This window comes from Saccostrea echinata, unplaced genomic scaffold (genome assembly GCF_033153115.1).
Source record: "Saccostrea echinata isolate AGI-Se365-2 ecotype Australia unplaced genomic scaffold, CSIRO_AGI_Sech_v1 ptg000036l, whole genome shotgun sequence".
NCBI classification, from domain to species: Eukaryota; Metazoa; Mollusca; class Bivalvia; order Ostreida; family Ostreidae; genus Saccostrea; species Saccostrea echinata.
The window spans coordinates 7,066,036-7,076,895 of record NW_026889785.1 but is presented as its reverse complement, the minus strand read 5'-3'; the positions used below and the strand labels follow the sequence as shown (position 1 = coordinate 7,076,895).

Below are 10,860 nucleotides of genomic sequence, written 5' to 3'. Positions count from 1 at the left end.
TGTCTCCATGATTTCACAGTAGGTAGAAAATACATTTTCCTCACTGCACCATAGTTTGTATCCTTTCCTATACTTTGGGGTAACATCAAAATGTCAGCTCCTAAATCGTTTCTTAGTTTCATCTTCTTAATCTCCATGGATGATCATCTCTTTCTCAGAGAAACTAACACTATCGTCAACATGTACAAGAAGTATAGGAGATTGTCCTAAAATTCAGAATTGCTGCCCGTAAAATGTCGCTTTATGCTACCAGTTTTCAATTTCAAGAAAAACTTCAAATCTTAAATCCTAAAACATCTCTTAACATATTCATGTGAATTTCTTGAAGTGCTACTTCACTTATATCTGTAAGGCTTAACCAAAAGTAAGGGTGACGTCTCAGTAGACGTTTCTTTTTGATACAATAATAATGCAGTCTCATTTTTTTCTTTGTTGTTCTGCAAACCAGTTTTCCATCCTCTGCTTGATGTGGGTATTTATATCTCTCAAGATGAGAGAACATTATATCAAATGGTGGCAAAGAATTATTGGTGCTGATCAAGGAAGTGCATGAAGTACAGAATACTGCTCGTTTCCCTTTTACAGAACAAACTCTGACAATTTTGAATGTTCATCATTATTACCAACACTGCATCCCATCTGAAATACAGAATCAAAAGAAGAACTAGCACATTTTACCACTTTTTAAGCATTTGAAGATAAAAATAAAAGGCAGCACCCCTCTTTTAAGCATTTGTTTAGTTCAGCTTGTTTCAAGTTATCCTCCCATGGTTCTCCAAACAACTCTTTGATGTCATCTGCTGATGCAGCTGAGAAGGACTTAAGTGCTATCTCTTTAAGGTAAAGTCGCTTAAACAACTTTGTGAGGAGTATCTTTAAGGTTCAAAAGAAAATACACATTCAAGGCTCTGTCTTTAAAGACATATTCTAAATATGTATTAAGGAACAATGTAAATTGTATTTTCATTTCATCTACTTTTACATATATTTAAAAAAACCTTGACTGGTTCTATGCAGTGCATCATCTCTTGCTTGTGTCATGATTTTGGCTTGCAATGTCTCTCAGTTGAGAGATGGTACATGTATATATGCTTTTAATTTTTTTCTCGAAGTCTTCTGACTGTTGTTTTCGCATCAAACCAACACTTTGTAAGGCTAGATTCAGAATTGACATTATTCTCTCAAGAGCATTTTTCCAAGAGTTCATAGATGGAGTTCGCACAACAACAAGCATATCATATTCCCATGGAGAGGTTTAACTGAACAGTCAAGAAGGTAAGTCTGTCGTCCGGGTCTCCATCTGTGTATATCAGAAGTATAGGTTTCTAGTCTTATTCAAGTTTCAAGGCATTACTTGCTTCAGTTCTGTGTCGAATTAGTGATGATGGCTCCAATACCAAGTCTTTCACTCCTACATAAACTTGGTCCCTGTAAAATGACCTATATATGGATTCTGGTATATCAAGAAGCATAGTCACACTTGGAACTATACTTAATTTGGTAAAGTCATGATCAGACACTGCAAAAACCTTCTCTTGGCAAACTACGACTCTTTTACTACGATCCACTTTTGCAACTGGAAGGTTTGGTTCCCCTACTTTACAACTTTACAATGATGTTTATCATCCATACACACAAATTTTGTAAACTCTCTTAATTTCACAGCCAATTCTTTCAAATACCGAAAAGCGGCTGATGCATAATGTATGTCCATGTGCTCTTTTCTTAACTGACGACTTTGAACTTGGAATTTTACTTGTAATTTTCCTGTGTACTGTAATGAAGAGTATGATGTCGCATTCTAAGGGGCAAACTGAAATCGTAACCACTGCTCACTTGGAATAGGTGTATCAGGTGGGTAAGTTAATGCAACTTGTCTATGCAAATCTGGAATTGATATTGCCCCTTGTTCTGCTCATGCAAGTCTTAAATAAAGTCTAGATCTTGCAGATTACAATGCTTGTTGGACTCATTCTTTTTCTTTTAGATGTGAAGCAGCACTGTTATCACCTGTCAGAGTCTTGTATACATTTCTTGCATGCATTAGCTTCAAGGAGCATATCAGGGAAGTCAGGGAAGTTACGTCGCATTGCTCTAGTGTGGTCAGAGGGCATGTTTTTCTATATTCGCTAAATCACCTCTTGATTTTTCGATATCCGGTCATCTTCAGTCTGACTTGCTGGGATTTTCCACAAAAAGTTGTGCGTTCCAAGGCTGTTACCAGCTGCAACACAATAATGTATGCACTTATGGGAAATGGCATGGTCAATATATCTTCTGTTGCGAGTGTCATCTAGGGTATATTCATCAACACACATTGGCTCTAACTCTCAAGGTGTCTAAGTGGCTAGTCAATGATTTGTAACGTGAAAAAAAACGTGGGCTTCACAACGCATTTAGGTTGAATTAACTTTAGTGACTGCATATCATCCAAAATGCGTTCAGGAAAATTAAGACAGTGTATTGTTTTCGTTTTTGTTTTTTTTTTTTTTTTAGATTTTTTCAAGTAATCTGAATATTTGTACATTATCTCTGCTAAGCCTTTTGACTGCAGTTTATTTGGGTGCCACATTCGTCCAGTTATCCAGGCTTGCTCTAGAACAATGTCAAGTTGTTGAGCATGTGCCAGTTAATTTGATCTGTCAATTCCTGGCTTTTGTGCTTTGATTTAGATGGGTCAATAAAACCAACTAAGTGTTCAAACAACAGAGGATAAAAAAAACCCTGCTTTGGAAACTATCACTGAATGGATCAATGTACCAAAGGCTATTTGTCACAGCATTCAAAAAGTACTTGCCAGACTACAAGCTTTCCGTTGTGAATCCAAGTCCAGATTTCTCTAATATCTGCAATACTTTATTGTATACTATGCGTTTGTTATTATCTTCATTTAGTGGAGAAGAAGTGTAGGATTCTTAGATGCATTCAATAGTACTTTAAATGCATCTGTCCGTGATTTCTCTTCATTGTTGACATTAATAGAACCCATGCAACGTTTCCATCTTTGTTTGACTGCAAGGAAAATCTTTTACATCGTCCGAATAGAGACCCTACTTCAGATAAGCACAGTGTGGACATTACACGATCAAATAAATCCGTTTCCGAGCGCCCGACCTCTACAGTACAGGGGAACTTAACAATTTTTCTGGGAAATTGAAAAATGCTACATGCAATTTTCTATGTTTCAAGTCTTCGTAAATTCTCCCACCGAACAATTCCCACTATATCCACCAGAAATGTTCCAAGGTAATATGATGGAAGTGGCACTCACAATTTGTGCAGATAACGGAGACATGATTACTGTAGATATATCCCGCAAGAAAAAACTTTTTATTGACATGGGCTTCGAATATATTCCGTGTCACTTAAGAGTTTGTTATTGTTTGGATAAGAGAGAAAACCTATAACAATAAAGTACGAAAATTCCGGAAAAAAAGATAAAAAAAAAAAGTCGACGCGGCTATGATTTTACCGAAGCGGCGTTGCCTGAGAAACTATTCATTTATACACCTTAAAAGTTTTTAAAGAGTTATCTGCCCTTTGTGAATAGAAGAAAAGTTAGTCATCTGCCCTTGATGAATGGAAGACAAGTCTTTTTTTTTTAAATATCTATGGTGAATGATTCATTTTATTTCATATTATAATAAAGAGAGAATTTATCCATATTTGTATGAAATTCTGAAATTCAGATTACTTTTTACAATATCTTAATTACACATGCGCTGCCCATAACTTCAATGTTATCTTAAAGGTATAATGAACTGTACAATAATTCAAACTTGATACATACCTTTGGTGGAGTATCTATGTTTGATAACACCTTCAAAATGCTGCCATGATTTAAAAATCTAACCATTCATTTATTGGGTACAAAAAATTGGTCATTATACATTAAATACCTTAAAAAACAATGCAGTGATGAAACTTCAAGTGTTTACCAACAAAACAAGATTGTGTTTGTTTGCTTCGAGGGAAATACTAAAAGATGAAGAGTTGCGCAATGATTACGGAGAAGATGATCTGCCATGGAGACAATTATGAAAAAATCTTCACGTGCTTTTATTATTGATTTTAAGGTTCATAGATACTCTGTTAAGAGAAATAAACTTAATGGGATAAATGTTAATATTCCTTTATAAATTTATCATGTTAAAATGTCTTTTTTGTCCAATTTTGCCCTGAAAGCTATGCTAAATTTTGTTTGTATTTTACTTAAGCAATACAATTCTTTAGTAAAACAATAAGCATTGAAGAAGCATTTGATACAAGTAAACAGGGACATTATGAACCTTAATATCACTCAGGTGACATATAGGTACCTGATGCTACTTGAGTGTCATAAATATTTGAATATTTCAAGCTTTTTCTCTGGAAGAATAACCACCAGAATTGTGAAAAACATGGCCCCATAGTTCAGGATTCAGACTCCAGGAGATATGTTTAACTGCGTTATCGTCGACTTGTAAGCAAGTAACCGTAATCAGAAAATTCTGGACCGATTTAAAGAGGAAACGCGATATCAGTTTAACTAATCATGAATTGAACTATGGAAAAATGCACCGCAATATACCGTGAAACGGTATATGATTGCATTCGTAGTCTTGTTGGTTGAGGGAGTTTGAATGTAAATATACATTCACGATACAAATTTGAAGTTAACAAAGCACAGTCTAGATGGATAAAAGGATCTTTAGCCCACCTCAAAGTTTACACAAATGAGTTTCTATGCGACAGATCAATAGTTTATGCCTTTCGACAAAGTTGGGGGAGCTTATGTAATACCCTCTATAGCAGGTTTCCTTCAAGTACCTTTATGTCCTACATATTTAGAGATGCATAGATAATTCTTCTAGTATGCTTCATTTTACCGATCATGGTTTCAGATGTTGCAATTTCAGCTAAAGAATGACCAGATTAATGTTTCTGGACCACAGACAAATTATCTATTGTAAATGGACCAGCTGCACGCTGAATCCATAATGAAAACCACCCTACAAAAATTTTGTTTCTTCAGAGTCAGAACCCTGTAGCCAAAACATTAATGCTCTTGCATCAACATGGGTTATAACAATATCACCTTCTAGGTTGGCTTGCTGGGTTTTGATGTTTACTAGAGTTTGCAATGAGTTACTTGTTGGGCTCTGAGAACATGATGCACTCTTTCTTTGGGTGCTGTACAAAACATCTGCTGCAGATGTGCGCGTACTCACAGTTTGGTCAAACACAGTTCCCATTATTGTTGTTGTAGCTGAAGCATGGTTTCTTTCTTTTTCCACGAAAGGGCTGCTTGTTCTGTTCTGTTTGTAAGTTTTTTCATTCATGTCTAAACTTTTACGTCCAACTTGTAATGCCTCCAAGTGAAGTTCAGCATTGATTTTTGTCCCAGGGCATTTGAGCAGGATTTTTCAGCTCTCCAAGAAAGAAACTGTTCATCGTAGTAGAAAGCTGCTTTTTCACCGACATCATTGCTGAGTTTCTGAATTGTTGCCATGTACTTTATTAAGCAAGGCGATTGTGATGGGAATTTTTCACAATACACTGCTACAAAAACATGAAAAGCGTTCATCCACTGTTGGAGGGATTTGAAGAAATACTTGTGCTCCTTTAGAAGGAAGGTAAATGAATTATCATTTCCTTGGACAGCTTCAAGCTTGGCAGAGGTTTGCTTGAAAATTAGGGACCCTAGCTGAATATACTCCTCTGCCCATATTTTAAATCTTATTTTGAGGTCAATACCCTGTCTTAATGGACGGCTTGCATGTACGGGGCCCGTCACATTGAATGCATTACCTTTTAAGGACTGCAGGACCGGGTTCACACTGTCTGATGTTTGCTGATTTACATTATCTGCAGGGAGGTGTTGCTATGCTGATGACGTTGCCGGGTTCTGTTGTGATGGTGTCTCAGACATAGAATGTGATGTCTGGTCGACACTTTCTGTCGATGTTTGCTGACTTTTGATTATGTCATTTCCAGGGAGGGATTGTTGTACCGATGCAGCTGCATGGCTCTGTTCAGATGAAGATGCAGATTGCGACAAGCAGTTGGATGGATTATTCATTTCTTGTAGCTGTGCCACAACCTTGCTCGCTATTGTAGGAAATGCTTCTACCACCATTTCTTTCAGCATATCCTTGACCTCCTCCTTTAAGCCTTCTTTAACCCGTCTCCTTTTCCTAGGCTGTGACATCTTGCCTGTAAAATGAAGCATGTTGTAAGGACATGATATTAAATTTAGAATTGCTAACGCAAACAATACACAACTAACATTGCCCAATATTTAGCTAACGCTAGAAATTATGATCACTGCTACTGCACCTTACTGTTAAACTCAGAATTTCAGTTAACACTGAAGGACTACAAGTGTAGTCCCAAATAGCAGCCTAGTTATCAGTTATTAACACAATGTAATAAAGCAAATGTGTGTACAAATTACTTAACGTTTTTAGCCAGAGGTCGAAATGATACATCTTTAAAATGTATATACCGATGACAAATCCTTACTGGGTGATAAACTGATAAAATATCACACGTCTTTCCAGCTTCCACAACTGCTTTCAAGCGCTACCGCGAACAAAAGACAACACAGTAGTTAAATTTTGAACACGGAACAGAATAATTCAGATTAAAAACGAATGAAGGAAGTTTAGAAAACATTATTATGTTTTTTTAAAAAACAAAAAATATATATTTGATCGATTAAATCACTTAAACTTTAGGATTCATGCAAATCACTCATAAGTGGGCATGGCTTCCTGTCGAAAGCTTTGTTATTTCATTTTTCATTTGCATTGGAACGCCCATAACTCGCCTTAACTCACTTGTGTCGATTTCGTAAAATCTTTATGGGATTCAGACATTTTAACTGCCTGGAATGACAAAAAAGAACTTAGATGAACTTTGTTCAGAAGTTGGTGGAAATCTTAGAGATTCAAGTACATGCAGTGTCGGCACATGTATTTGCATATTTCTCACCAAACTGAAGACGAGCATGCCAAATAAAATCCTCTGCACATTATTTAATTTAGGCAGAGACTCAATCCGACGTCCCATTGGATCAGCGCGGAAGTTTCTTTCACAACATTTTATGCCATCACATCGTGGTTTTAAGCATATAGGGAGAGATGTAATAACATCACATACAAGACCAATAACACTAGTTTAAATTTTTTAGGTAAGTCCATTCGCAAGTAACTGCAAGCCCTATCGGGCCAAAGTTACATATATTGATTGATTGTATGTTGCTTAACGTCCCTCTCGAGAATTTTTCACTCATATGGAGACGCCACCATTTGCCGATGGAGACCTGCAAAATTTGTCCTATACTCGGCACTTACGGCCATTGAGCAGTGAGGGATTTTTTTCGTGCCAACACCTACTGCGACACGGGACCTCGGTTTATAAGGTCTCATCTGAAGGACCGGTCTCTACGTCCCACAGTGGGATTCGAACCCGCGATCAACACCTTACTTCGCGACTCTAGGGCAGACGCTCTAACCATTGCGCCACGCGGGCGACTAAAGTTACATATAGGGTTGTGCACTATACTAGATTATTACTTTGCCTTACTTAAAGACAAAATTAATAAACTATGTTTGATATTCTTGGGCAACATCTTCATATTTCAGTTAGTTTTCTTTATACTTTTAAGGATCCTTTACAGTGTTGTATTATATTCACGTGACTCTTGTTTATTTTGGTATCCAAAAAGAATAAAAAAAATATTTACATTTAACCTATTAACAAGAGCTGTTTAATGACTTAGATGCTTCTGTGAAGCATCCTAGGAATAAATATGATAATATGATGTAACATTGATCTTAATGTAACAGGGGTATGGAATGACACAAAACTCCTGTCAAGGTTCTTGAATATATTTATTCTACAGTTGACTGACATGCAACTTTTTATCATGTTTATAGCCCTGTAAATATCATAAAACAACAATCAATATAAAAGTAAATAATTATCACACACAATCTTCATTATTTTACATGAAGATAATAATTGAATTATCATCGTTTATATCTACATTGTCAATCTAAGGGAGATAACTCTCGAATATATAAACCTTTACATATTACTCCCATAATAGTCAAATATTCAAGATTTAAAACATATAAATCTCAATCTCACCATTCTATGGGAATAGGCTTTCCCACAAAATTGTCTATTGTACAATGTCTACATGTATGAATGGTGATTTGTAATTTAATACAATATTTAAAAAATATTATCTATTAAAAAATATATCAACTGCTCACTTTGAACAATAATAAAAATATCTTTGATCATCATAAAAACACATAATCTGATTAACATTAAATTACTTCTGTCAAATATTTAATATTGATCTTGTAATCAACAATAAATATACATCATAAAATAACTTTCTCTCAAATTCATTCATTCACTTTAGCAAGTGCAAATGGAAATAACTTTTACATACAGGGTGTTTGAACAAACATGTCCCGACTTTGCAGTTTTAAAAGTTATGTAGCATTTATGAAAGGAAAGTTTGCGGAAAAATAAAGAACAAAGTTATACAATTTAATCAATTCAAGAGTTTTAAAAAGGATAGATCATTTATTTTAAAGACAGACATTTTAAGAAGATGGTCACTACAGGCAGGTTTTGATCTGACGTCATTTTATAACGAGTTCAAATGTCCATCGTTTTTTTTCGTCACCAGTTTCATTCTGTCTCTGTAGTTTCTGATAACATTTCTGCAAGAGTCCAAGGATATACATCTAATATCTCTTCTGATAGTCATTTTCAGAGCGCTTGTATCTTGTGGGGGTGGTGAATAAACACGATCCTTTAAATATCCCCATAAAAATAATCTAAAGGGTTTAGATCGGGTGAATGTGGTGGCCACTCAATGTTTGAGCGAAGGGATATAAACTTTTCTCCAAACCTGTGAGACAGCCATTCAAGCACGGTATTTGCGGTGTGAGGAGTGGCACCATCTTCGAACTCACGACCTCCCGATCACGGAGCGAGCGCTCTACCGACTGAGCTACCGTGAACGGTAGCTCAGGCAGAAATTTGGTTCTCAGAAAATAGTCAGGTAGCGTTGAGGTGTTACCGTTGTGGTTTCACCATCCTCTTCATTGAAAAAAGGGCCTATGATACCGGTACTGCTCATTGCCGCCTAGACTGTTACCTTCTGGCTATGTAGTGGTCTCTCTTCATAAAAGTCAGGCTTTGAAGTTCCCCAAAAACGCATGTTTTGCTTGTTTACATGTCCATCAAGTGTAAAATGTGCTTCATCTGAGAACCATATGACGTCGGTTAAAAAAAAAATGTTTTTCAACATCCACTTGGCAAAACAAAGACGGGAGAAAATATCGGTATCTTTCAGATGCTGCATTATTGAAATTTTATAAGGTGATTATTTTAAGTCGTATTTCAAAATTCTATTAACTGATGAGGAACTAATGTTTGAATCAAGTTCTCTAAATAGTCTTCTCACTGATTTCTGTGGTGTTTCCTGGATGATTGTCTTCACCATTTCGATATTTTCATCTGACCGTCCAGTCCTTGGCTTTATAGACGTGTCTTTTCTTCTGTCACCAATAGTCCAATACTGATCAAATTTTGACACAACCTGAAAAATCTGTTTTCTAGAGAGAAGCTTTTCATCTGGATACTTCCTTTTCAACAAGTGTTGGTGATTTTCTATTTGCGTAATACAGTTTAACAATATCAATGTAGAAATCTCTTTTATCTCCCATTTTTAAAATACCTGACTACCTAACTTTTGATGCTTAAGTAAGTAATTATGACGTCATAATATCTTATATTCATATTTTTAAACAATTTGCCGTAAAACTTGCATTTTTGTTATAAACATATTTTGTGATTTGGCAAAAATTTAAATATCCAAAGTCGGGACATGTTTGTTGAAACACCCTGTACTCTAGGATAAACATTTTAAGTATGAGATTAAGGTACTTGTTTACTCACGATATTTTAACAACAACGGGTCGCCGTAGTTATAAATGTCGTAAATTTAAAAAGTTGTGTCAATGAATAGTTTTATATTTTAAAACTATATATAAGAGTTACACATTACATATACAACTAACATTTGTGTCTTTCTTATTCTAATATTTATAATTTATCGGAAATATACTGTTTACGACATATGCCGTACATGTATGTATGCCGTATATCAGCGCGGTAAAATGTAAACAATCGTCTGTCATTTAACATCACCGATCATGATCGATGCATCATGACACGCTGGAAGAAACAAGGTTTCTCAAAGAAAATATCCCAGTACAAAATTCTCAGCTGCTCACGAATCGCTGGTCAGTAAGTAGGATTAATTTAGACCATAATTATGATGTCAATCGATCTACCGAGGATGAGACTGGACATGATGACAACATACATGCAATTGTTCCAGAACCGGCAGGTAGCGAAGTTCCCGTCTTCTTCAACGACTTAGAAAATTCTAGGTAATGCTTAAGTCTAAGACCATAAATTATTAGAAACGAGTTTTCTGTAGGTGTTAATACATACATGTAAATCTTTCGGCAAAAATATTGTTGCCTACATATAACACAGAAAAAGAGGTCGAGGGAAATAATAACCAAATCCATCAGCTGTTAATCTGACAATGTCAGTGACATGTAACGTGCTCAACTGCTGAATCCTATTCACTTTTAATGCATAAATAAAGTATAGTTTAAAATGATATGAACTTGTAATGATTGCTTTGACTGCCAAATATTTTTTTTTATTTCGATCTTTATATATGAATTATGATATAGGATTATAAAAGTGGATTTTGATTCAGTTTAATTGCATGATCAGTGCATAATTGTTATTGATCATTTAACTTAATGCAAA

At 35.5% G+C, this 10,860-nt stretch overlaps 1 pseudogene; it reads right to left on the bottom strand.

Annotated features, from left to right (window-relative positions):
• Positions 1–5,127: 5,127 nt before the first annotated feature.
• LOC133199953 (uncharacterized) lies at positions 5,128–6,190 on the bottom strand (annotated as a pseudogene).
• Between the last annotated feature and the right edge of the window lie 4,670 nt (positions 6,191–10,860).